We start from the raw sequence: 27387 nt of genomic DNA on the forward strand, positions 1-27387 counted from the left end.
GCAAAGAAATGAATGTATATAGACAATAAATGTGGATCTACACTGTGTATTTTACTGGTGTCTGCTGGAAAATGGTCTCTTCTCTAACTTCTTCAGACAGTACACAGTATCAGAGACTTTAGAGAGTTTAGCTGATTTCAAATACAAATCTTAACCCTTGATTGTACTCCCTTAACAGACTCACACAGATGTGTAGTTGCTGTTAATATACCACTTTTCTAGGACGCAAGATTTTAGGCTTTAAAGACTCTATTGGATACATGCACAGTAGGTTGCATCTACGAATTTGGTGCATGCACAGTACTGTTGAGCATTTTTACTATTGTCTTTGTAGCGAAGTCCACCTAGACACAAATGTTTTGGCTTCACATGGACCCTCACAGATGCAAAATGTACAATACTAGCGTTAAAGTTCACCAAAATCTACAATACTGGCCTAAAAGTTCACCAAGAAATACAATGTTGGCCTAAAAGTTCACCAAAAAGTACAATACTGGCCTAAAAGTTCACCAAAAAGTACAATACTGGCCTAAAAGTTCACCAAAAAGTACAATACTGACCTAAAAGTTCACCAAGAAATACAATGTTGGCCTAAAAGTTCACCAAGAAATACAATGTTGGCCTAAAGTTCACCAAAAAGTACAATACTGGCCTAAAAGTTCACCAAAAAGTACAATACTGGCCTAAAAGTTCATCAAAAAGTACAATACTGGCCTAAAAGTTCACCAAAAAGTACAATACTGGCCTAAAAGTTCATCAAAAAGTACAATAATGGCCTAAAAGTTCACCAAAAAGTACAATGATGGCCTAAAAGTTCACCACCATGTCAGATGTTAGGTCTCTCAGGCTGTACTCTAGCGTTGTAGTACTTTAAAGTAAAACTTAGCATGGTTTAACACTCATCATTTTAGTTTTGTATATTAGCATGCTGATATTTGCTAAGTGGCTCTGAATTCTGCAGGCCACTGCCAAAATCTAACCACTTGGTCCTTGTGTCATTTCTGACCTTCCCTGAAAATTTCATCCAAATGCGTTAGTCCATTTTTGAGTAATGTTGCTAACAGACACAGACAGACAGACAGACAGACAGACAGACAGACAGACAGACAGACAGACAGACAGACAGACAGACAGACAGACAGACAGACAGACAGACAGACAGACAGACAGACAGACAGACAGACAGACAGACGCCAATTGTTGCATAACCCTACAGTGTTCCTTGGTAGAGTAATAAAGCTAGACACTATGGTATGATGAGTTATAGCACTTAGCCTATCTAACTATTACAGATATTGTGGCTGAATCGCTACAGTGTTACTATTTTTGGAGATATTTTTAGGTGTTTGACCGACACTTATCATGGCTCCCACCTGAACAGGTCAGGCTTTATCAATATGGTGTCTTCACAGTGTTTTCTAGATAAACGATGATCTAAACTGATAAGAACTAAACCAGACTCCCACCCATCACCCACCAGGATGCTCCAGCTTAGGTTTTTAAGTCAATAAAGATGCTAAAAGGGGAGTTCAAAAGGTTATCAGCCACTCCCCTGGAGGGCTGATTTAGGGAGCTATTCAGACAGCTAATGAAGACAGAAGAAGGGAACACCGGGACACCAAACCTTATTACCCGGCCATCAGCTCGGTCCACTCTGCTCGTTTCTTACACAAAACACCTCCTGACCGGCTGCAGGACTCCACTGACATGCATGACTGAAGTGTCTGGACGGCGGCGTTACGCAACCGTTATGTGTGCAGGAGTGTAGTGGACTACAAAAACAACCACTGAACCATAAGGAGACAGTTATTATAGCATCCAGCTCCATCTTTATGGGCTCATCCCCCCTTACATCCCTCCAAACCCCCTCCTCCACCTCTGGCCTGTCTGAGTCTGTGGCCTCAGGAAGCAAAATTATACCCGAGGGTGGGTTTAGGATGAAATCCTGCCTCACGCATGAATGTCAGCATCCTCGTTTCTGTGTTTCAGTGGAGAGCAGGTGGCCGAGTTTCCCCTCGGGAAAACTACACCAAGCAGCGAAGACAAACATATTATCACATCTGTGCTCTGCCCATATTAGTAAAGAATGGGGGGGGACAAATTTAATACACTCAGAAACCCTTTTTCACTCACTTCGCTACATTTAAAGCATAAAATTCTATAGTTATCTTTAAAAAAAACACATAATGACGGCATAATTTCACTAACAAGCCAGTGGACAAAGTCTCCAGGAAGGATTCATGCACAAAATAATAAGTAAAACAGAATAACCTCCGTCTTATATTTTATTTGACTGTGTTATGCTCAGAATGACGTCAGCGTTGGAAAACTGGTTTTCCATTTTTTCTGCAAACTTCCTCTGACCTCATTGTGAAACTAATTTCACGACGTGCATGTACGAGCATGAACATTTTGGAAGCTGATCCCAGAGTTTGAAGTGTGATATGTACAGTACGTCGCCCAGAGCACAGCTGATCAAAATGTAATTTATGGTTCAAGTTAGGAGCAGCTGAAACTTTTAAAATAAACATTATTTACACACTCAAAGATCCTCAATTTAACAGTGAGTTGGAGAAAAAGATGAGGTGGAGAATTCACTTTTTTAAACGAAAAAAATCAAATAAAACACATTATTAAAAGTAGAATCTTAATGTATGAATAGAGGGAACATTGCAGCCATTAATTATGCATTTTTAGGACTTTAAAGAAAAAGATTCAGTGAAGTCATTTTTGTCCCAGAAATAATAATTAAAGGATGTTGGGTGATTATTTTTCTCCCTTTTTGGAGAACTGGACTAAAAACTTGTCGGATTTACAACACCATTAGAGATTCTGGCATCTCAAACATGCGGCCCGTGGGCCAAAACCGGCCCTCCAGAGGGTCCAATCCGGCCCTCAAAATGTAAAAATTCCACAGAAGACATTAACTATAAATTGTAAATTTGTAAAACTATAAATTTAAAATAATTTCTAGACCATGACAAGTTGTTTTGATGATAAAGTAAAAAACTAGATTGTTCATTGTTCTTTTGTCATTTTGTGTCTCATTTTTGTAATATTTTCTCGTTTTTATTGTCTTTTTTGTCTGATTTTTGTCGCTTGTCTCATGTTTTTGTCATTTTGCTTCTCGTTTTTGTTGTTTTGTGTTTCCTTGTCGTCTTGCTTGTGTTTTTGTCGTATTTTTGTCATGTTGTGTTTTGATATATTCATTGTTTGTGTATCGTTTCTGTAATTTTGTGCTTTTTTGTCTCGCTTGTGTTGTTTGTCCATTTTTTGCCATTTTGTTTCTCACTTCTGTCATTTTTTGTCTCGTTTGTGTCATTTTTGTTTAATTTTTGTCATTTTGTGTCTTTTTTGTCGTTTGTCCATATTTTGTTGCTTTCTTTGCTTCATTTCATTTGGCTCATTTTGTTTCTCACTTTTGTCGTTTTGTGTCTCATTTTGTGTCTCATTTTTGTCATATTTTGTCGTTTTTGTTGTTTTTTGAAAGATTTTTGTCATTTTGATCATAAGGTAAAATACTATACTGTTCAGCTCCAGATAGCTGTGACTAAATGTTGTGTGTCTTTGTAGACACTCCATCTGTAAGTTGTAATGTGTAAATGATGAACCGAGGCTGAATGTTGTTGAAACTGAATTTATTTTTCTTCAGATTTTTCAGTTTGTTCATGATGTTTTGTAAAAAGATAATTCCTAAAATGTGAAAATTTTCAAGACGTACCTTTTTTGCAGTAAAACAAAGTCAAGATTTACAGTTGTGATTATTTATAGGTTATTATGCTGCGATTTTTTTTTTTGTAATTCTTTATTTTTCTTAAGTGGAGCAGAACATAGAGTACATTATACATACAGTGTTTCAATTAGTATCCACTTTTTTTGTTTTGTAAACTAAGATAATAAAATAAAATAGAATATAAAAGAAAAGAGAAAAAAAAAATAAAAAATAAAACACAAAGTGCAAAAACTTAGAACAGATTGAGAGAGATAGAACATTGTGCACAATGAAATTTCAGAAGTAAGTAGAAGAAGAAGTAGAAGTATTATGCTGCGATTTTACTGGTCACTGGAGATCAAACTGAGCTGAATGTGGAACCTGGTCTGAAATGAGTTTGACACTCCTGCTCTAGATGGTGAAAAAACTCTGATCCAGCAAAGAATTTCTGCTGATTATTAAAGCTGCTCTGATTGGAGAGCAGATTTTAAGAGTGAATCGTTGGTTTGGAGGCAACGACTCTCACAGCTGGAGCTAATCTGTTAGATAACACACTCACACCTGGGGGCGTGGTGCACATATACATACAAATGCAATTACATGCCAACTGCGCGCCAAAAGGCACGTCTACATGAAGCACACACCTGAGCAGTCACATACATGCAGCCTGAAGGCAAACAAAAACGCACAGGGAGAGAAAGTACCCCCGCACGCCCCTATAACGTGGTGATGAACACATTCCAGAGACACGTGGGCGTGAACGCAATCACATACTGCCGTGCTTAGTCACGTACAACACACAAACACACACATATTAACATACACACACACTGGTGTAAAGGACAGCGGTCAGTGGAGTCGCCTCCATGACTAGGCCTCACTGTTGGCTTGGATACAGGGAATGTTTTACTCACACACTTACATGTAGAATCACACCATTCTCTGGCTCTTAACCCTTTATGATCCTGGCAACACTCACTGCCGACACCTTTACAAATCAATATGTGACTGTTTACTGCAAGGCACTGAAGTGTGGGCTAGTAAAAGCTCTCTGATTCTGATTCTGACTCCCTCTCCACGGCTGAAAGTAGACTTTTTTTTGAGGCAACAGCCATGGTGTGATGTGCCATCAACATTTCCTTCTGTGCTATTTAAATAGAAAATGTTTAAAATGTGATATTCCAGAGAGAAAATTCAACACAGTCTGCACCTCTAGCACTGTAAAGCTTCCCTTTTCTGCTTGAAATCAAATGTCATTCTGGTTAAGGTGCACGCAGCGCAGCGTCTCGCTCAGCTAAGAGAGTGAAAATAGTCCTGAGAGGAGCTGCCAAATGTTATAATCTAGACCTGTATTTTTAGATGTGGCATTCCCTCTCAAGGACAGGCGGGAGCACAGAAAAAGACAATAGCTGAGTGTAACTTTCAAGTATAAAATGTGCTGTTTGAACTAAATATTTTGATCTGCTCAAACAGGACATGAGTTAAAATTTACTTACCTGTTATGAAAAAGATCCTAAACTGTTTCTCTGGACTGCAGGAAAACCAAACAAAGCGACAACTTCAGAGCACCAGAGTTAGAAGCAGGTAGCAGCTCTGTCTCTAGAGCGACGGCGAGCTCGTGTTGTGCGTTGCTGTGTGAACAAGTCCAAATGAACACAACCTGGAGTGTGTTTCTGCTCCTTAGGATAACACGCTGCCCTGCTTCTCCTCCCACCGCTCAGGAAAACTCCGCCTTCGGTGTCTAGAAGCAGGAAGGGAAGAGCTGGGAGAGCAGGAAGCAGGAGCTTTACCGGGCAGTCACATGATTTTCCCAACACTTTCCCATCATCCTGCTTTTCCTTATAAGTGTCTGTTACCCCCACGGTACTTTCACAGGTAATGCAAGACGAGAAAAAGGTTTTAATTTGTAACAAGTATGAAGACAGTAGTCACTGTAGCAGACAGCATAAGATGGAAAACATGCCACTTGTTTTCTGCACAAGCCATGAAATAAAATAAGTAAGCTCTGTATAAATCAGCTCAAATAAAAGAAATGTTAAAATCATAAATTTATCAAAGAAAAGTCCAGATAGACATTTTTAAATTCCAGATCAGATAAAAGAGCTTGAACTGATTAAAAATATTACAAAACAAATACAGAAAATAACAACAAAAATGGGACCAAAACCAACCTAACCAACAATTAATATGCTAAAGCAAGGCTGGTTAAAAGAATATACTTGAGGAAATAATAATAATAAAAACTAGAAAAGCACTCGGAGAGCGCAGTACTCCTAAAAGGCTGTCCGTTCCCCCATATGGCATTGTCAGAAATGCAGCATTCATTGATTAGTTATTGATGAACAGAAATCACTGCAACATAGAATGTGTCCATTTAATATAGATGTACCTACAAACAAAATGACCCTCTGCTGAGCACAGGCGTGTGTTATGCATGTGTACAGTATCTATGGATACCGAATCACGTGACCTAAATATGTAGCAGGCGGTGGGAATTGATGGGACTCAGAAACACCCCCACAATTTAATCAATTGTTCCTTGTATCATTTCTGATGGATAAGTCCTGATAAGTCCACAGTGGTGGATTTGTAGTGGGATCACAATCATGTGATCGTCAGCAGGCAGCTGACGTAGTGTTCACTTGTTGCCATGGTTACAGTGATGCCATGCCGCTATCTGGCAATGATACAGAAATCTTAAACAAATCCATGGATCCAGACTATAAGCTGCATCACTGCCAAAATATAATCACTTGGTCCTTGTGTCATTTCTGACCTTCCCTGGAAATTTCCTCCAAATCCGTTTGTCCATTTTTGTGTAATGTTGTTAACAGACAGACAGACAAACCAACGCCGATCGTCACATAACTCTGCCGCGTTCCTTGGCGGAGTAATAATAATGCATTTTATTTGTGTAGCACTATTCTGGGTTAAAACAGGCAAAAGACAAACAATAAAAACAAACAAAATTTCTAGCATAGAATTCTATACTGGACTTTTAGCTTTTGACGTATATTTTAATTACTCTGACAAAGAACGCGGCGGAGTTATGTGACGATCTGCATCTGTCTGTTAGCAACATTACTCAAAAACAGACTTTGGAGGAAATTTTCAGGGAAGGTCAGAAATGACACAAGGACCAAGTGATTAGATTTTGGCAGTGATGCAGTTTATAGTCCTGATCCACGGATTTGTTAAAGATTTCTGTATCATTGCCAGATAGTGGCACAGCATCACTGTAACCATGACAACAAGTGAACACTACGTCAGCTGCCTGCTGATGATCACATGATTGTGATCCTACTACAAATCCACCACTGTGGACTTATCAGGACTTATCCATCAGAAATGATACAAGGAATGAGCAGCCTTGGTGGAGTACTGCGCACTCTGAGTGCCTTTCTTGTTGTATTTTTGCAAGCCTTTTGTCTTTCGTGCGTAGATACTGCTGGAACGTGTGATTTTCCACACGGAGTGGAATAAAGTATCTAATCTAATCTAGAATAAAGAGCAAGAAAAAAAAACACAAAGCAGTGAACAAACATTAAAAGCGATTACTTGCAAATACTGCTAATAATTTAAATAATACACAAGATTTTTAAAAACAAGCACTAAGACCTACTAAAACCTTCCTTCAGCCCTCCATCGGTCTTCATTTTAGACAGCTGACGCAACATCAGTCGCTGTAATCACAAATCAGTTAAATGTAAATTTTGCAGCTGTTTCAGCAATACTCAACTTGAGAACTTTTTATTCCAAACCAGCCGCTGCCTGAATATATAAAATGCATCCTTCATATTTTTATTTCCTGGCTCAGACCCAGCAACAGGTGTAGCACAAAAACTCATACGACCAGAATGACAGAAAAAGACCATCATTCTGAAGGAGGTGTGGTTGAGGATATCCTGTCATTAAGGCCTGTAAAAACACTGGTTCGGCTGGAGCTTTACTACTGGAATAACTCCAGAGTTTTCCTGCGAGTTTATAAATATATATAAGGCTGTATGTGCGCTTGTCTTCTGACCTGTCGGTAGTTTATTTCGTTTCCTGCACACTGTGGCCGAGCCTTTCTCTGCCCTGTACAGACCAAACACTCAGCGGTGCTTATTTAAAGGAGTCAGCAGGGCGGGGTGGACCAGACCAGCCTCCCTGTGGTGCACACATGTACACAAACCGATGCTCAGACAGAACAGAAGGTTTACAGTCGGACACACGTCCAGGCGGTGGTCATTCTCCAGAGGCAGCAGCAGGGAGCGGACTTCCACCCCGACGCCTCGCTGTAGAGGCCAAGCAATTGGCAGCTCCGGAGTCCAAAACACACAGCAGGACTCCACGAGGTACGACAATAAATAGTCCGGTCGGGTCAACAAATTCCAACACCTCTCCCTCCACCGCCAATCAGGGCTCTCCTCCCTTCCTTCCTTCCTCCCCTACCTTCCATCCCTTCATCCAACCAGATCGACTCGCCCTCCACCTTCTGCTTCACCTCCATCCTGTCTCCTAAATTCCAGCCTCGCATTTTGTTTCGTTCCTCATTTAAAATTTCTTTCTCCCCATATTTTCTGAAAGCAACACCATCTACACTACTGTTTAAAAGTTTGGGACAATATGTACAATACCCCTGTACTATAGTATATATGTACAATACCCCTGTACTACACTATTCAGGGAGTCCTCGACTTATGTTGGAGTTCCGTTCCTACGGATCAACACAAGTTGATTTTTGCCGTAAGGTGGAACGCCGCCGAAAATGTAAACAAAGCCATTACGTGCATTATGATATCGATCAGTTCTTCGGAAAAGTCGTATTCCAAATGTTTTAATATATCTAATTTCACATCAATGTCGACGGCTTTCCTTTTCTTCGAAGTACTGCCATCAGAAGAGTCTGACTTACGCTTGGGAGCCATAATGAAGAGAAAAAAATTAGCGACTGTAACACAATCCAAGGTGGCGTACAACTGCGAATGTAAACAAAGCCGTCTTACAGTGCCGTGTGACGACAAATTTGACCACTCCGCTCGCCAACTAGTGCCACATAACTGGTTCCGATGTAACAATGAAATGCTGTAGGTCGAGGACGACATAAACCAAGGACGCACTGTAAAGGTACAATACCCCTGTCCTATACTACATAGGTGCTAACTTTTACTACACTATATACGTACAATACCCCTGTCCTATACTATATACATACAATAAACCACAGATGTCTGCCCGTGTTCCACCAGGACGAGTATTTCTGTTGCACAGCCTCTTTTGATGCTGTAAAACCAAGTGTGGAATCCAACAACACGATTAATCACCAGAATAATCGAAAGAATACTTGATTACTAAACTAATCGGTAGCTGCAGTCCTAATTAAGACGTTTGCTCTGTTCAACCTGTTTAACTACTTTCCTCAGTTTCAGCTTGATGGATATAGCGACCAGGTAGAAGTCGACATTTGCGTCATTTTCCGTTAATCAAGAATCTGGTTGACAGTAATGCCTATCGTTTATGGATGTTTTTGTTGGGACATATGGCGCCACCGATTACACACTTGTTGTCTAAACTAAAGCAAAAAGGCTCTTCTGCTTCACCTCCATCCTGTCTACTAAATTCCACCTTTTGTCTCATTCCCCTCCTTTATCTCTCTTCCTCCTCACATCCTCTGAAAGCCACACCATCTCTGTGCCAGGGGGGAATATTTCCTCGACATAATATCTCGAGAACGTCCCTGCAGCAGCACACCTCCATGAGAACCTTCTCTCAGAGACACAGAGGAGGCAGGTGGGATTAAAAGTATTACAGTGAGTGCAGGGTGCCGCCTCATTTGGCCAAGCACTCTGTAATCCACGCTCACTTACTCACACAATGATGAGTCAACACTGACACCCCACTGGAAGTTTACTAAACAATTAGCTCCATTCACAGCCTCCGTTTTGATTTAGCCACTATAACAGGTTGGGGGGATAAGATTACTGCAGCTCCAGCTCCTTTCTCTTGGAGGTTAAAATCATAACCTCCGTCACTCAGTGCACAGACGTTCCACGAATGCTCAGACTCACAAGGCCGACGTCTCGCGTTACCTCTCACGTTACACGCCGACATGTCCGAGCAGGCCTGCCTCTGTCACTATGCAGATATCAAGCTGGAATCAATCTCCTGAGAAAGTCAGACCGAGCCGAGTCGACGGAGAGAGGACAAATCTCGAGATGTATGCGTGTAAAATAAAGAAAAGCAGCAGTGTAATGACGACTAGCAGTGACATGCCTGTGGTCTAAACAACTCCTGCTGAAATGCGCAAATCACGTCTTGTATTTGGCCTTGAAAATGGAATTATTTCAGGAATGATAATAGATGGCAGCTTAAATTCATATTTTTTCCAGAGGGGCTTCTTATCTGAGCTGGTGAACAATGACATTCAGTGTTTGCTGACTTTCGCAAACTCAAAAAGGCTGCAAACAGTCAAAGCAAATATTTTGGGGCATGTTGAAATGTTGCGAGTTCTTCAGGGCGACACGTGACTCATTCCAAAGATCATGATCCAAGTATAGATATATTAGATAAACAAACCATACCGTCAAGCAAAGGAGAAAATTCAAGAATGCAAATAAGGTGTGTTAATGTTTTAAAGAGCACAGTGACACTCTAAATCCTTGTGCATGCTCTTACTACAGTAAATAATGTCTTTACAAACACAGAAATTAGAGTTTGTGAACTGTGACAGACTTAACCACATGGTTTCTTCAGAGGCAGCTTTTCCTTTAATATGTCAGCTTGCAGTAGGCCACTGCAGGAAATACTGCAAATTCACAGAGTAGGTAGTCAGAAAAATAGAAATCTAGTAAGAACTGTGCAATTAGTAATGTGCAAACAACCAGAGATGACCATTTATGTATATGTACAGTACTGTTCAAAGGTTTGGGTCACTTAGAAACTTCCTTATTTTTGAAAGAAAAGCAGTTTTTTCAATGAAGATAACATTAAATGAATGATAAATCCAGTCTAGACATTGTTGATGTGGTAAATGACTATTCTAGCTGGAAACAGCTGATTTTTCACCCTCCTGTTGTCTTCATCTATGGGCACCAAAAATTATTGTTTCGTCTGGAAAAAAACAAAATTCAGCAAAAGAAAATTCCCCAAATTTCAGAAAATTTGTAAAACCTTCAGCAAGAAAATTCCAATAATTCCTTAAAAGTTTCCCTTAAAAGTTTTATTTTAAAAAATCCCCCAAATTTGGCAAGAAAATTATTGTAAATTATTTCCAAAAATGAGTAAAAATCTTCCAAAAAATCCTAAAAATATCTAAAGGGATTATATTTATTTATTTATTTATATAAATATATCAGTACCACTGCTAATAGTTTCTTTAAGAGCATTCACAAAAAAAATCAACCAATATCCAGCAAAATTTGCTGGATTTTGGTTGATTTTTTTGTGAATGTTTTTAAGAGACATTTTTTTAACGCTTCTTTTTTTCCACCAAAAAGTTTTCAATAATTTCCCAAAAATGTTGCAAATGTTGACATCAGAAGTTTCAATGTGAAAATATATATTTTTTCCCACATTTTCAAACTTTAAAACGGGTCAATTTGACCCGCAGGACGACACGAGGGTTAATGGAATATCTCCATAGGGATACAGAGGAACATTTCCAGCAACCATCACTCCTGTGTTCTAATGCTACATTGTGTTAGCTAATGGTGTTGAAAGGCTCATTGATGATTAGAAAACCCTTGTGCAGTTATGTTAGCACATGAATAAAAGTGTGAGTTTTCATGGAAAACATGAAGTTGTCTGGGTGACCCCGAACTTTTGAACGGTACTGTATGTGCTAGCTGTGTCTGAAACCAATCACTACATGTCATATATTGCATTTTTTTTCATTCTGTCTGAATGTTAATTGACCATTGTTACACCCTATATAGTCACTCCAAGTATCCCACAATGCACCAGGAAAAGTAGCAAACAGCCAATGGTCACGAACCAACAATATGTCCCATCATGCATTGCATCGAAAGATGCACAAGAGGAATTCACAAGAGGATTGTTGGCATTTGGGGCAGAAACGATTTATTATTTGAGTTATTTGAGTAATGTGATCACTAGAATTCCTCGAGGCAAAATTTTCTCATTCGAGGCTTCGTTTAATCCACTATATACCAGACCCCAGGTCACTACCTTGCAGTAAAAATGACGGTAAAAAGCTGAGGCTGGAACTTAAATAAGACAGTAATGCTGGTAGAAAACTGTTAAACGTGCATTAATGTATTTATTTTGCCAATCAATGCAGCTGATAATTGATAACAGACAGGCAGCGTATGGGTCCGGTTAACCAACATTGTCAAATAAAGTGCAGATGGAACAGTAAATGTTTATCGCCATCTTGTTTTAACAAGTTTGAAAGCTTTAGTTACACAAAAAAGCAACATTTAGACAACACAACACGACTAGTAGCCACATCTCGACTCCTTCCTTTCAGCTCATGTGAGCAGACAGTGTTGTCACGGTGATCCCGATGTGATGCAGCAGCGATCTATAAACTCCGACATGCTCGGAGCTGTTTGTTTGAGCGCCCTGGTTAGTAGGTCAGTGGGCCCAGTGTGGACGGTGGAGGGGGGCAGGGTAAATAATGGTTAACCAGAAGCTTGTTTCTAAATAACGACCTCAAAAACAGCCAGAGGCACCGGCGACAAGCTAAAGGGCAGAGTCGAGTCTCTCACGTGCAGCGAGGAAACATGGCCTTGTGGGAATGGAGAAAAAAAAACCAGGAGGGATGATGAAAGGAAGGCTGGCATCCAGACTGCCGTCATTTATCTTGGAAGGGTGGAGCACGTGGATGAGGGAGATCCTCCGAAAATACACAAGCAAACACACCCGCGAACATGCAAATGCGTTTTCCAACTGACACAGTGTCTGTTGTGCAGTGATGAGCGCACACATGGTGGTGAACTAAAGCAAACTCATCAAACCTGAAAAGTCTCTGTGTAGTCACCAGTCTTACCTGTCTGGTTCCCAGCCTGCAGACCGATTATGATCAACGCCTCAGTCTGTGTGTGGGCTGCTCTCATATAAATAGCAAACAGGAAAACGCCATGTGTCACCTGAAGTACACAACAAGGCAACAAAACACCAAATTCAAGTGGACTGGTGCAAAAAAACTGACCAAATGGTGCACCTACAAGCATGTTTTCCTCATGTGGAGGCCAGAGAGCAGGCATGCTATTTCCATACATAATAGCAATAGACAAAAATGCACTAAAATATAGCACTTGCAAGTTTTGTCTTGTCTTTTTCAACCTTTAATCTTGTCAAACGACTAAAGAAAAATATCTAAAAAACTGAGCTATATTAGTTTCATCGGATAATACTACTGGGTTTAGGTCATTCAGATGTTTAAAAACAGAAAAAAGGTAACAGATAGTAATACCTGAAGTAGTAATAATTCAATTGATAGAACTGACAAGAAAGCAGCTTTTTGATATAAATGCATTTCAGCATGGACATCCTTTTTTTTCTTGTAAACATTTTTTTTACCCTTTTGTTCAATATGGTTGTCTGGTCACTGCACTATGAAGCGAGATTAATAAGTTATCAAGGTTTGTTTAGCTCAAAGTCAGAGTTTCTATAAGTTTTTAAAATAATTTCTCCATCTTGACAACTTGTTTCGATCATGAAAGTAAAATTCAGTTCCAGATACCTGTGACTAAATGTTTTGTGCGTTTGTAGAAACTCTGATCTGTAAGTTGTGATGTGTGAATGATAAACTGAGGCATAATGTTGTCGAAATTAATGTCTTTTTGCACCAAAACAAAGGGAAACATTTGGAGTTGTTGTTATTTCTAGGTTATTATGCTGTAATTTTACTGGTCTTTTGAGATCAAACTGGGCTCTATGTGGTCCCTGAACTAAAACAAGCTTGACATCTCTGTGTTGGACCATCCCAGTAACTTCTGCTCAGCAGTTCATATTTAAATCAGCTATAAGAAGCGTCTCACTTTCACTAATTGGCTTCCTGATGATTCTCTGTGAGCGATACAGCTGAGGTAATATGTGTAATCTGCAAACCTGCTGAGCTGAACGTTACTAATCTCACTAAATGAAGCCGTGCAGCTACGCAATCGCACACTGTATGTGTTGCATTGCCACAGGAATCTACACACATTCAGTTCTTTATGCAGAAAACATACAAATATGTTTTATTTATGCTCCTGATTTCCTGCTTGGCCTGTTTCTCACTGCTTGTGCTGCAGCTAATATAATCTAGAACACAGATTAGAAAATAATTTTTCCATTGGTAGTTATTACGGAGAAAATCCAATTAATACCATTTATTTTGATTTGGCATCCTAGAACATGTTGTTTTGCATCACAGAGCAAAAACACTTAACTGGTTGTGATTTCTTGCATTGTGGGACTATCAGACCTGAATGCACTTCTTTAATGTCATGTTTAAATGAAGTTCAGCAGCTCTAATGTGCAGCTGCATTGATCAGTAAATTAAACATTAACACACGATTAACAGTTGTCTACCAGCATTCCTGTTTTGCATCATCTGCAGTCGTGGCACTTTTTAGAGTCGGAAATTTTTAGATTCATCTCCAATATATATAAATATTATTTTTTAATTTGTCCAGAATGACTCAAAATGGTCCAGAATATCTTTAAACCTGACCAGGTTTACTCAATAATTGTCCAAAACAACAAAAAAATCTAAAAGGATTCGAAAACTGCCAATAATGACTCAGATTTGGGCCAAAATTGTTAAAAAAAACTGGTTCAAAACAACTTGAAACTAGTTTAGATTTAGAAAAATGGTCCAAAATAATTTGTCCAGATTTACTCAAAAATAAAAATAATATAAAAGAATGATAACTGAAGTAGGAGGCACACCATTGGTCTACTGTGTGCAGAAGAGGAGTCACATGACAGGTTAAACACTCCTTTTGTCTGAAGCTCCAGAGCCCTCAGCATTGAGATCATAGGATCAGCAGCTCTTTGCAGCACATTAACAAGGTCCTCGTCTTCCTGTCATCCAGAGTTTGTCTGCGGCTCTCAGATTCTCTCTGGACCAGCTGTCTGAGGCCACACTGACCTCCAGACTTCAGCAGAAACAGACACACAACTCGACCTCATTCCTCACCGGGGAGAGTCGGCCCAAACTGGAAGCACCAAAGAACCAATGGCTGAGGAGAACTCGACCACATGACTCCTACTGTCTAGGATATTTGGGCCAGGGGAGGCTTAACCTGACTGGAAACTGGCAAGAAAGGAAACTGCACTGTTGAAAAAGGAATGCTTGATAACAATATAGTAAAATACAAATTATCCATGAAAGCTGACACGAATCATTCCTCTCATTTAATATCTGTTGAAGTTCATTTAAACGCAATAGACGGGTTTGTGGGATTCATGTTTTCAATAATAATCTATTAAAAATTTTAATACATTCAACAGCAATTTTACAAAACATATTACCAGTTACGTCCAGTTATTTATTTTCTTTTTATTACTCTGCCAAGGAACGCAGCAGAGTTATGTCACGATCAGTGTCTGTCTGTCTGTTTGTCTGTCTGCAAAATCACTCAAAAACAGACCAATGGATTTGGATGATATTTTCAGGGAAAGTCAGAAATGACACAAGGACCAAGTGGTTAGATTTTGGCAGTGATGCGGCTTATAGTCTGGATCCACAGATTTGTTAAAAATTTCTGTATCATTGCCAGATAGCGTCACGGCGTCACTGTAACCATGACAACAAGTGAACACTACATCAGCTGCCTGCTGACGATCACATGATTGGGATCCTACTAGAAATCCACCGTTGAGGACTTATCAGGACTTTTCCATCAGAAATGATACAAGGAACAATTGTGTTAGCACATGGATAAAAGTGTGAGTTTTCATGGAGAACATGAAATTGTCTGGATTAGAGGTCGACCGATATATCGGCCGGCCGATATTTTGGGCCAATATATGGACTCTTTTCAATATCGGCCATCGGCCGATATTTACAAATAAAAAGCCGATTTGTGATCAGGCACCCGTACGGGCAGCTGCTGCGACCGCTTTTCCCTTAGAAGGACCCCCGGCACTCAGAGAGCGGAGCATGAGCAGAGCAAGTGAGCCAGGCAACAACAAGCCTCGCTCCACACCTGCTTATTTGGTTAAAAAAAACAGGTAAGAGATTTGTTTCTTGGTAAGAGAGAAAATGCAGTGTATTTAATTTGTAATATATACATGTATATACTTTTAGTGTTTAAATTGCCTTTTGTAATCGATGTGTTTTTTAAAAAAAAAAAGGATATCAGCCTTAAAAATCGGCTTCTACAATCGGCTTTAGATATCGGCCATCAGCTGAAAATTTTTTTAAAAATCTGTATCGGCATCGGCCTTTGAAAATCCCATATCGGTCGACCTCTAGTCTGGATGACCCCAAACTTTTGAACGGTTGTGTAGATCCCTCTGACACTATTACACATGATAACATTGCACATTTCTCTTACTCTAATTCTAATAAAATCCATTTTCTGTTCTCTCACTTGTGTTAGAAATACAACAGGAGAAGACAACCCACTCGGTTTACTCTACATGATAATAACTGAATACCAACTTTAAAACAGTTTCCACAGCAACAAGGGCAGAACCACCAGACTGACCAACAGCTTCCTCCCACAAGCTGAATGGTTGATCTGGAGTTTGCACACCGCTGCACCTTAGTTTCAGTTTTAAATGATTTATAATTCAGAGTCACTCACTTTAACCACAGGCTGCTACTGCGGACACTTTAAACAGAGACAATTTAGCTGCAATACGACTCAGGGATGTATGTGTTTTAAATCCTGTTTTATTGGATTCCTAGAGAAACGCCCTGTCGTTGAAATGCCAATAAAGGTTGATTTGATTTGGCTGCACGTCTAGTAGCACGAGCAGCACTAATAAAATGTTCTTTAGTTCTGAATTTGTTTGGTACGTGCATTTGTGGTGAATTTAGCTGCAGCTTGGTGAATACTGACAGACAATCCAAACTAGAATGCAAATGGATATGAGAATAGACAAAGTGGGGCTGAATGATTTGGGGAAAATATCTAAATCATGGTTTTTCGGTTTGATTTGTGATATAATTTCTCCAAATCAAGCTTCAGTTCAATGTTAACTGTGTGACAGATTTAAAACGTGATGAGAACGTGATGAGAATGTCTTTAAAGGTGTGACGGTCACACGAGTGGAACGGCATTCATTAGTAAAACCCGACTGTTTAAACTTGGCTCAGGTGTGTCACAGAACACAAATCCTGAATTGAATTTGCGGTTTTGACTTTCATTCATTCACTCATTTAATTTTTTCTGAAACTCAGAGCACACAGAGGTACGAAAACCTCCTTTAAAATATAGCAGAGTAAGAAAATAAAAGATGTCAACACACAAATAACAAACTTGGAGAGCAAAAAAGTATGAAAAGACAAAGTTGGCAAAAAAATCAACTAAAGAAAGATCAGCGGGAAGTAAAATAAGATTTAACTAGAAATGAGCCCAACTTTAGTTTGCTCTGCAGGTTCTTCTAGCTGCACAGTGATGCACAGGATCTGCGTGATCCAATCATTCGACTGTGTTGAGTAATAACCCACATTTAAAGTTATTAATTAAGTAAAATAATGGGGTAAAAAACGATAAGAGCCTAATAAATAAATAAAACCAGATTCTATCAAGCCTTACAGGGAGAGATGGCCAACTTTTGTAATTTTGTTTCTCGTTTCTGTCGTTTTGTGTTTCCTTTTTGTCTCGCTTGTGTTTTTTCGTCTTATTTTTGTTTTGCATTATTCGTTGTTTTGTGAATCGTTTCTGTCATTTTTGTGGGGTTTCTTTGTCTCACTTGTGTCGTTTGTTGTTTTTTGTCGCTTTGTAACTTTTTTGTCAAATTTTTTGTCTCTCTGTTTTGTTTCATGCCGTTTGTCTCATTTATTGTCATTTTGTTTCACTTTTGTCATTTTGTGTCTCATTTTGGTAATATTTTGTCTTGCTTTTGTCTTTTTTGTCTGACTTTTGTCATTTTGATCATAAAGTAAAATACGATATCCTTCAGTCTGCCTTTGTAGACACTCTGTGATCTGTAAATTGTAATGCGAAAATGATAAACTGAGGCTTAATGTTGTTGAAATTGAACTTATTCTTCTTAACAAATTTCAGGTTATTCATAGTGTTTTGTAAAAAGATAGTTCCTTAAATGTGAATATTTTCAGAATGGACTTTTTTGCACTAAAACAAAGGAAACAGTGGAGTTGTGGTTATTTATAGGTTATTATGCTGTGATTTTATTGGTCACCTGAGATCAAATTGGGCTGAATGTGGAACCTGAACTAAAGTGAGTTTGACACCCCTGTTTTAAGGGATCTTTTGACGATCGGCATAAACAGAAGGAAAGATTTTAATAAGAAGAGGCAAACTTGGTAAAGTGTGAACCCACCCTTCAACACCTCTTCTACCGACGTGCAAATGTGCATCTAAATAAGTGTTATGTGAACCGATCCATCTGATGAAAAGCATTAAGAACTTGTTTGAGTCATGCTGGAGGAGTGCTTTGAATGGTGTTGCATAACGCCTGACTGCATGTGTGCACGATTATGCTGTAAAACTCTGGACAAAGTGGAGCAGATAACTCTCATCAATATGAGATGACCTCATCTTCACACGGCGGTGCAGATAAACTGGAGGCCAATAAGGTGAAAGCCAACCAAACACAGGTAGAACACAACCAGACAGAGACGAGACGGGAAAACAGAGGAAGAGAGACAGGAAGAAAAACAAAGAAAAACACAAAGAGTCTGAAAACAGCACTACACTCCCAACAGCAGCCAGACGGCAAGTGTGAGAATCAAAGCCTCTGAGTCAGTCGCCGTGAAATTGTGCAGCGTCACAACACTCCAGACTCTCCCTGTGTTGATCCTGACAAACCTTGAATAACACTCTCTGAAGCATGTGTACGTAAACTGCAAGCAAAGAAAAAACAAAACCCTTTTTCCAGTGTTGTCCTGCTGCTGTGATGTTGACTAAAACATTATGAAGCCACAGCTACTAGAGCGATCCAAGCCACACTATTATTAGCTGTAATGGATGGTACGTATGCTTCATTGGAAAAATATGATGTTTTCCAACCAAACACAGACATACACTACCGGTCACAAGTCTGGGGTCAACCAGACAACTTCATGTTTTCCATGAAAACTCACACTTTTATTCATGTGCTAACATAACTGCACAAGGGTTTTCTAATCACCAGTTAGCTTTTCAACACCATTAGCTAACACAATGTAGCATTAGAACACAGGAGTGATGGTTGCTGGAAATGTTCCTCTGTACCTCTATGGAGATATTCCATTAAAAATCAGCTGTTTCCAGCTACAATAGTCATTTACCACATTAACAATGTCTGGACTGGAGTTCTGATTAATTGAATGTTATCGTCATTGGGAAAAAAATGCTTTTCTTTCAAAAATAAGGAGATTTCTAAGTGACTCCAAACTTTTTTCTACCACTGTATCGGCAGTCTGGATGAGCAGAGAGAAAAGGGACCTTCTCCAGCATTAGCTAAATTAGTGGTTATTTAACTCTATTATGCGTGCAGGCTGATGTAACAGCTGAGATGAAATGTTCCAGCGTGTCCAGCGTCTGTGTGGCAGCTATGTTAGATACAAACTGTAATACTACCAACACCACAGGCCTGAATTAGAGAGGGTTCCCTCTTTTTTTCCCAGGCAGCACCAGGAAAATACTTGAAAGTAAACAACAGGACGAGCAAAACAAAAAAGAGACCGAGAGACTCTGAGACAGCAAACCTCAGAAACCAAACCTCAGACATGGTGACTGGAGAAAAGCTACAGAATCTGCAATGCACAAGCATACATCCCATAGTGTCGCAAGTACGTTAGCTGCAATTATACTCGTCTCTGGCTTTAATTTACCAAACATTTGAGAAATGTTGCCTCAGCAGAGACTTTGGTCGTTGCTGACTAGTCTTGTAGAGATATTTCATCAGGTGTGGTCAGCTCAGAGTTACAAAAAAAAAACAATACAGATTTTTCTTAATCTTATTTCCCAGTTAAAGCAGTGAAAAAGTCAAATTCCATCTCAAAAACACCGAGGAAGCTTTGCAGAGTTAAAAACCAGCCTCAAGGTTTGGCACAAGCTTGTCAGCACCAATTATTACCTATTATTTATTGTTTTTACAGATTTTGTTATTTCACACTGATGGACTTATAAGTTTTGCATTTTTTAAGTGTATTTATTGTCCTCTTTTTATATGCTTGCTCTGGGAAAAGAGAAGCTAATTAGCATGCTAGCTAACTGTGGTGCAATTGCTTTTAATTGTGCAATGTCCCTGCAAAAATAAACAAATAAACTAAACTTTGGTGGTCAGATAAAAGTGTGTCACCCTACAAAACAATTCAGTAATTGTCCTAATAAAAAACATACCTTGTATGAGTTTAGACTTTCTTAAACCTACATAAACGACAAAAAACAATCAAACAAACTGTACTTTCTTTATGAATTTACCTGCCTATCATTTTCCTAATTAGTGGATTAGCAGTCATTGCCTATAAAATTCATTTATCCAACCTTTATTTAAGTGTCATCCTTCAGGTTATGCCCAAATTTACAATTTGTTGAGAATAAAATCAACAGAATAAATAAGCAACTATCAAGGGGGGAAAAAAATTCTATTTAAAATCAGTGTAGCCTGATATCATGGATTTAAATGGACCCATAGGTGCGACAAGTTTCAATGTTTGCTGCAAAATATTCCGCATGTGTGCATTAGGGCTGCAGCTAGCCATTATTTTAGTAATCGAGTATTCTATCGATTATACTGACAATTAATCAAGCAACTGGATTCCACGCTTGGCGTTACAGCATCTAAAGAGGAAGTGAGTGCGGTGTGCAGCAGTAATCACCATCCTGGTGGAACACGGGTGGACATCTGTAGTATACTGTACATATATAGTATAGTACAGGGGTATTGTACATATATAGTATAGTACAGGTGTATTGTACATATATAGTGTAGTACAGGAGTATTGTACATATATAGTATAGTACAGGAGTATTGTACATATATAGTATAGTACAGGAGTATTGTACATATATAGTGTAGTACAGGAGTATTGTACATATATAGTATAGTACAGGAGTATTGTACATATATAGTATAGTACAGGAGTATTGTACATATATAGTGTAGTACAGGAGTATTGTACATATATAGTATAGTACAGGAGTATTGTACATATATAGTATAGTACAGGAGTATTGTACATATATAGTATAGTACAGGAGTATTGTACATATATAGTATAGTACAGGAGTATTGTACATATATAGTATAGTACAGGAGTATTGTACATATATAGTATAGTACAGGAGTATTGTACATATATAGTATAGTACAGGAGTATTGTACATATATAGTATAGTACAGGAGTATTGTACATATATAGTGTAGTACAGGAGTATTGTACATATATAGTGTAGTACAGGGGTATTCAACTAAAACTCAAAGCCATAAGAACCCCACATGTATTTAGTTGTTGATGCAGAAATCCCATTAATCTGTTTTTATGTTTGGTCCATTTAAACTGCAGCTACTGCAGCTGATAGAACACAAATGAGAAAACTGATCAGTTTCTTAGTATAGATTACAGAGAATATTCAATCAGTAACTTTAGTTTCACTTTGATTTGGCCACAAATTAAATGATTTCCTTCATTATGAGACAGTATCAGACCTATATGAATTCAATACAACATTATGTTTGAATTAATGAAGTCTGATAGTTTTATTGTGCAGCTGTCTGTTAGAAATAATCAGCTGCATTGATCAGTAAAATAAATACATTAACGCACGTTTAACAGTTTTCTACCAGCATTCCTGTCTTACATAAGTTCTAGTAGCAGCTTTTTACCGTCTTAAATTTTTATATTCCTCATTGTTCTCCATTCAAACAACCTGTTGACTGAAGCAGCTGAACACCATCGGTTCATTTAGTGCAGAAAACGAGTCAAATGATCATTGAACGCTCCTGTTTTGTGACGAGTTTGAAGCAGAAAGTCTGAGTTAACAAACAAAGTTGAAAACCACCTTCATACCTGTTAACTCTGACTGAGGTTTTAGTTGTGGTCGACTCACACAAAGAAAGTCTGACGGTTAAATTGCCTTCATAGTTCAGCCTCTGATCTGATAAATGACATAAACACTAGAAAAGCTGCTCCAGTTAAAATAGAAGTGTCCCGTCAAATTTAAAATTGGATGAAGTCTGGGCCTAGGACAGTTAGTAATCTGGGGTCTAGTATGTAGTGTCTTAAACGAAGAATTTTGCCTCGAGGAATTTTAGCAATCAAATTACTGGAATAACTTGAGGAATAGTTTCAGCCCTAGTGTGCATCAGAAAACTAAAAGCAGGCTTCCTAATTTTGGTGTCAGCACACAGGACTTTGAGAAACAGCAAACAGGATGAGTAGAATAATGGTCACAGGTATTAAAGCTGAGCAGTAAACTGAATACACAGCATTCAGAAAATGAATTTAACATGCGCTTGAAACCGAAAAATGACAGTTAAGTGTCTCATTTTATCCGACCAACACTGCAAAACCCCAAAACATTCTGCTTACAATTATATAACACATAAACCTTACATAATTATAAATAAATATTAAACAAATATATTTTCCAAACAGTTTCCTGGAGACTATAATAACATTTCAGCTCTAGTTTGGCGTGCATGAACAGACGGAGTCAACATGTCTCAAGAGGTTTAACTAACCAGAACTGTCAGGAAACAGGAAACGAGCCAAGTGGTGTTTCTAAGAAAGCATCCTTTTACACACAGTTTCCATAAGAGCCATTCAGTGAAGTCCCACTTAATCAGTGCAGAAAAAACAGTCCAGCCTAAGTGTAGGTAGCACTTAAGTAAGACTTTATAATGATTTTGCCCACCAGCGTTGTGGAGCTGCTGATCGAGCTAATTCTGAGTTAGAGAAAAGGTCTAAGTAGAAGATGTCAGCAGCTTCCCTGTGCATTATGTGAGCAGCATCCCACTGCTGCTTCAATACCGCTGAACCCCTGCACAGGACACTAGTGGGCTGTGGTGGCCCTCTGCCATCACTTAAAAGCCCCATAAGCTTCTTTCCAGGCACCACCAACCCATACTCCCATTTGACGTTTCCCCTTGTCTGACTGAGAGGAACAAATTCTTCAGAAGACAAATGGGAATAACAGTCAGCAGATCTCCACCGCTTTATGCACTCTGTCACAAAGAGCTATTAACTTCTGAGATGTACTAGTCTTTTTTTTCCTGTTTAGATGTAAGAACCAGAGTTGCAGCTCTGTCAGCGGACTGTTTTTCTTGGTTTTCCCACTGTGGGGCCCATAAAAAAACTCCACGCTGACAAGTAAACTGACTTTCCTGGGCTGCAGGATGCACATTCCTCACCTGGGGATGATTAGGAATGTAAATTACAAGGTGGTGTGTGCTGCTGTTGCCCAAGGTGAACAGCTTTTTGCAAATCAGTTACACAAGTGTTTGGTGAGTTTGAGCTAATTACCAAACCGACAACATGTGACTCATCCACTCACTCACGTGTTAGATTTAATATTAAGGAGTCAGGATGGCCCGGCGGCTCAGCAAGACGTCTGAAACTCAAAGGCAACATCTTCAAAAGAAACAAAAATAGTGATTCGGTTGGATTATCAGCAGGGGGGTGCTGGAGCACTCAAATGAAAATGTAAACTACAAGACAGAATGGAAATAGGACTTGGGGGAAAATATCTAACTGTGATATTTTATTTAGATATGTAAAGCCAATAAGCTAATAAAAACTTCAGCAGTATGTCTTTTTTTAGATTTGTCAAAAACATTTCAGTCTGGTTGTCATTTTTTGGAAGTAAAATCTATCTCTGAAGTTAACTTTTCTAGTTTCTTACATCTATACAAACCTCTAATATTCCATCCATTATCTATGCACTATTAGCCATCATTATTATTATTCAGTATCTATCTATCTATCTATCTATCTAGTTTCTCTCTGCGCAAGATTGAAGATCCCAGGAAGGCCAGGACGCGAACCTGGGATCTTCTAGCTGCAAGGCGACGGTGCTAACCACCACCCCACTGTGCAGCTCCCAGATGTACATATCAATGATAATACAACATTTCAGGACTGTAGCTGCATTATTTCTCAAGTTATCACTCTTCAAACATTGATCCACAGCATAACACTGCCACCGCCATGCTTCATAAAAATCAATCTGACTACACCTTCTTTGAGACTTTTAACTCAAGAAGTAATGCTACCTATGATCCCAGATTTTATCTTAGCGTGAAAAATAAAGGTTTTATAGTTGGCAGAATATCGGAATTGGAGAAAATATGGATATTTTTTCACCAAATTTGCGGCATCATCTAACTGGGTTGTGTTATTCTATCAAAGTAGGGTTGCACCATTAAAGACCAGATGTCCGTCCGTCCGTCCGTCCGTCCGTCCGTCCGTCCGTCCGTCCGTCCATCCATCCATCATCTATACACCACATAGTCCTCATTAGGGTCACGAGGGACTGGAGTGTATCCCAGGCGACTTGGGGTAACAGTCTATCACAGGACTACACATAGAGACAAGCATGTTTTTGGACTGTGGGAGGAAGCCGGAGAACCCGGAGAAAACCCACGGATGCACAAGGAGAACATGCAAACTCCATGCAGAAAGATCCCGGGAAAGCCGGGACGCGAACCAGGGATCTTCGAGTTGCAAGGTGAAAGCACTAACAACTGAGCCACTGTGCAGCCAAGATTTGATTTGTCATATCATTTAAACTGAAACATAAAGCTTCAGCTCAATATTCACTGTATGGCAGATTTAAAACGTATGATGGAGCATTCAGAAATCAAAATGATGCACTACATAACATACATCCCAAACTGCAGCCTTTGTGATTTGCTAATTGCATTGTTTTAAACTGCAATTTAAATGTGAAATTCGACCATTTTTCAGCCCTAAACGCCCATATTAAACAGCATTAAAACAGGATATGATGGAAATCTTAAAAGGTGACATCTTCAAGTAAAATGGCTGCTTTGTAGAAACTTAAATAGAATGCAGGATCTTTCTATGTATTCAAGGATTTAGGTTTACAATTCTTCAGGTCTGTGTTATGACAATAGTCAGACTAAAACTGATTTTTCTTGCTGTAGTCATTCCTCCTGGCCCTTAAAATAAAACAGCCCTTCCTGATACACTTTCTGTTCTCATTTTGTCACAAAAAACCCAATAGTATTCTATTTAAGCTAATAAGAGTCTTCAGCAGTGTGAGTTAAATTAGTAGAAGACATCAGCTCTACAAGGAAACAGACAAAGAGAATTTTGTTATTTGTGAGCCTGTGCATCTTTGGAAAATATCCATTAGACAGCTGAAAACTCTTATTACCTTTGTATAAGCTTGCAAGAAACTACGACTATTAATTTCTCCCACAATTGCATCGCTTCAAATAGCATTTCAGCCCTAAATGCTAGTATTGAATGTTATCAAAAGACAAGATACGATGAAAATCTTAAAGGTGAGAACTTTAAGTATGTAAATTTTCTGCTTATACTTTTGCAGCAACTTAAGTGAAATTAAGAATGTACTGTCTTCTAACACTGGTTTACAAACTTCAAGTATGACTGAAACAGATTTCTCTCGCTGTAATCATTCCTCCTGGCCTTGTTCCAGCCTTTAAAACAAAACATCACTTCCTAATACCTTGTCAGTGTAAACATTAAAGGAGAAAACTCTTTCTGTCAAAAAATAAAAATAAAAAATAAAAATCCATTCAGTATCTTAAGATAGTCAGAGTCTTTAGCGGTTAGACAAATTACTCTGATACCTTCCAAAGTCTGGAGACTGTCTTAGTCAACAAAGAGAGAATGTAATTTGAAGAAAAATATCCACCAGACAGCTATAAACTCTTAGCAACAAGCTTGCAGTAAACAAAAACTGTTGATTCCCCCTCCACAAATGCAGTTTTGATTTATAATTGGTGCATTGTTCAGACCAAAGAGTAAGTATTAAATAGGATCGAAACATATGATAGGATGTAAAGCGCATTACTAATTGCACAGTTTTTAATTGATTTATATTTTTCTGCCTACTTGCACACCATCTACACAGTGTTTAGCTTTAGTATATGCACTCTGTACATAATTATGCCTATATATTCTTTATATCTCTATATCCCCTGTGTGCTCTGTTCTTATCTTTTATTTCTATATATTCTGTATGTTTAATATGCTGCTGGTTTCTTGAATTTCCCTCAGGATCAATAAAGTACCTACCTACCTAAATCACAAAGTACAAATTGCAGTGAGTAGTTTTGTAGTAAGTGCAATAAGAATAATGCAGGACCTTTCTGTGTAACTGGGGATTTTTACATTGTCTTTTTAACATGGGTGTACAACACAATGTTTGTCTTAAAAGAGACAGGATGTCTGAGCAAAAACACTCAAAAGCAGCATCTTCAAGTGAATCAAAAATAGCAGGTCGGTTTATTTGTTAGGCTGAGTTTCTGTAGCTGAATCTCATTTCCAGCAAAGAGAACAGAGAACTTTCCTACAGGGTTCAGTCTTGCAAAAGCACTGTACAGTCATCTTCTCTAAACCTCCCCTTTTTGACTAAATCTGCTGATTCAAAGAGAAGCCAGCCGGGGCCAACAGAGGAAGTTAGATTCATCAGGAGAGCATTTCAAGCCTCAGCTTCCTCCTCTGGCAGAGAAAAGGGAACTTGCTCTCCTCCCTCTGGTGTAAATACATCAACGGGGCAACACTGTGGAGCCCTGCACGACCTTTAAACCAGACTCATATCCTCTGATACACCACTGGACTTCCTCTTTTTACGCAACACACGTCGTGTTACATGCTTTTTCTAGACAAGCTGGGAGTCCTGATTACCCAACATGGTGGTCTCACAAACATTACAGGCAGAATGAGTCACTAAACCACAACCACGAAGCTTAACACCGACATAAAGATAATATTCAGTGGAACTAGTTCACCTCTGCATGACACTTTAACCCCAAATCAAAAGAAGCCACCTCATTTAAGCTAACTTTTTGGGACATAAGCTGCATTTAAACACCTTTTAGCCAACTAAAAGGGACGATATTAGCTTAATTTCTTGAGCCTCCATTGCAGAAACAACAGCAAAGGTGAGTTATAAACGCAGGTATCGTTTTTAATGACCAGATTCGTTTACAAAAAAGACTTACTCACCCGTAAAAGTAGCTCGTTATCACAGCCAAACGACGATAAGGAGTTTAATTTACGAGAAAAGTGTGTCGAAGCTGGTACTTCTCAATACGACGAAACCTAAAATAACGGCGTTTGGTGTCCACTTTCACCCAACTTTCAATGTTGGCGCGGATGATACCATGTAGTAACTCCAACCGAAGCGTAACTTTTAATCAAGCTTTACAAGATGCACTTATAATAAACGTTATAGTATATGAACTATATCGAATCTGCGTCGTGAAATTCTGAATTTATTTGATTTTACACAGTTTATTTAGGAGAAAACATTCAGCGCACCCCTAAACTGGTTCCGGTTTGGTACGGTCACGGCTCCCCTCATTGGTCAGTTTGGGCCCTTTACAGTTTTGGAGGACGCTGC

General features: G+C 38.9%; 1 protein-coding gene across 2 annotated transcripts in view; it reads right to left on the reverse strand.

Moving 5' to 3' along the window:
* Positions 1–27114, reverse strand: part of wu:fa11c10 (protein FAM110A) — a 39226-nt gene extending 12112 nt beyond the window's left edge. The window contains exon 1 of one of the 2 annotated variants that reach the window (XM_055013155.1): positions 26991–27114. The gene's annotated coding sequence lies outside the window, so the exon portion shown is untranslated. Of the gene's footprint in view, positions 1–5208; positions 5434–26990 lie in introns of those variants that run through there. The other variant, XM_023291095.3, reaches the window with a different exon arrangement.
* Between the last annotated feature and the right edge of the window lie 273 nt (positions 27115–27387).

The sequence above is a fragment of the Amphiprion ocellaris genome, chromosome 8, assembly GCF_022539595.1.
Source record: "Amphiprion ocellaris isolate individual 3 ecotype Okinawa chromosome 8, ASM2253959v1, whole genome shotgun sequence".
Classification (NCBI taxonomy): domain Eukaryota; kingdom Metazoa; phylum Chordata; class Actinopteri; family Pomacentridae; genus Amphiprion; species Amphiprion ocellaris.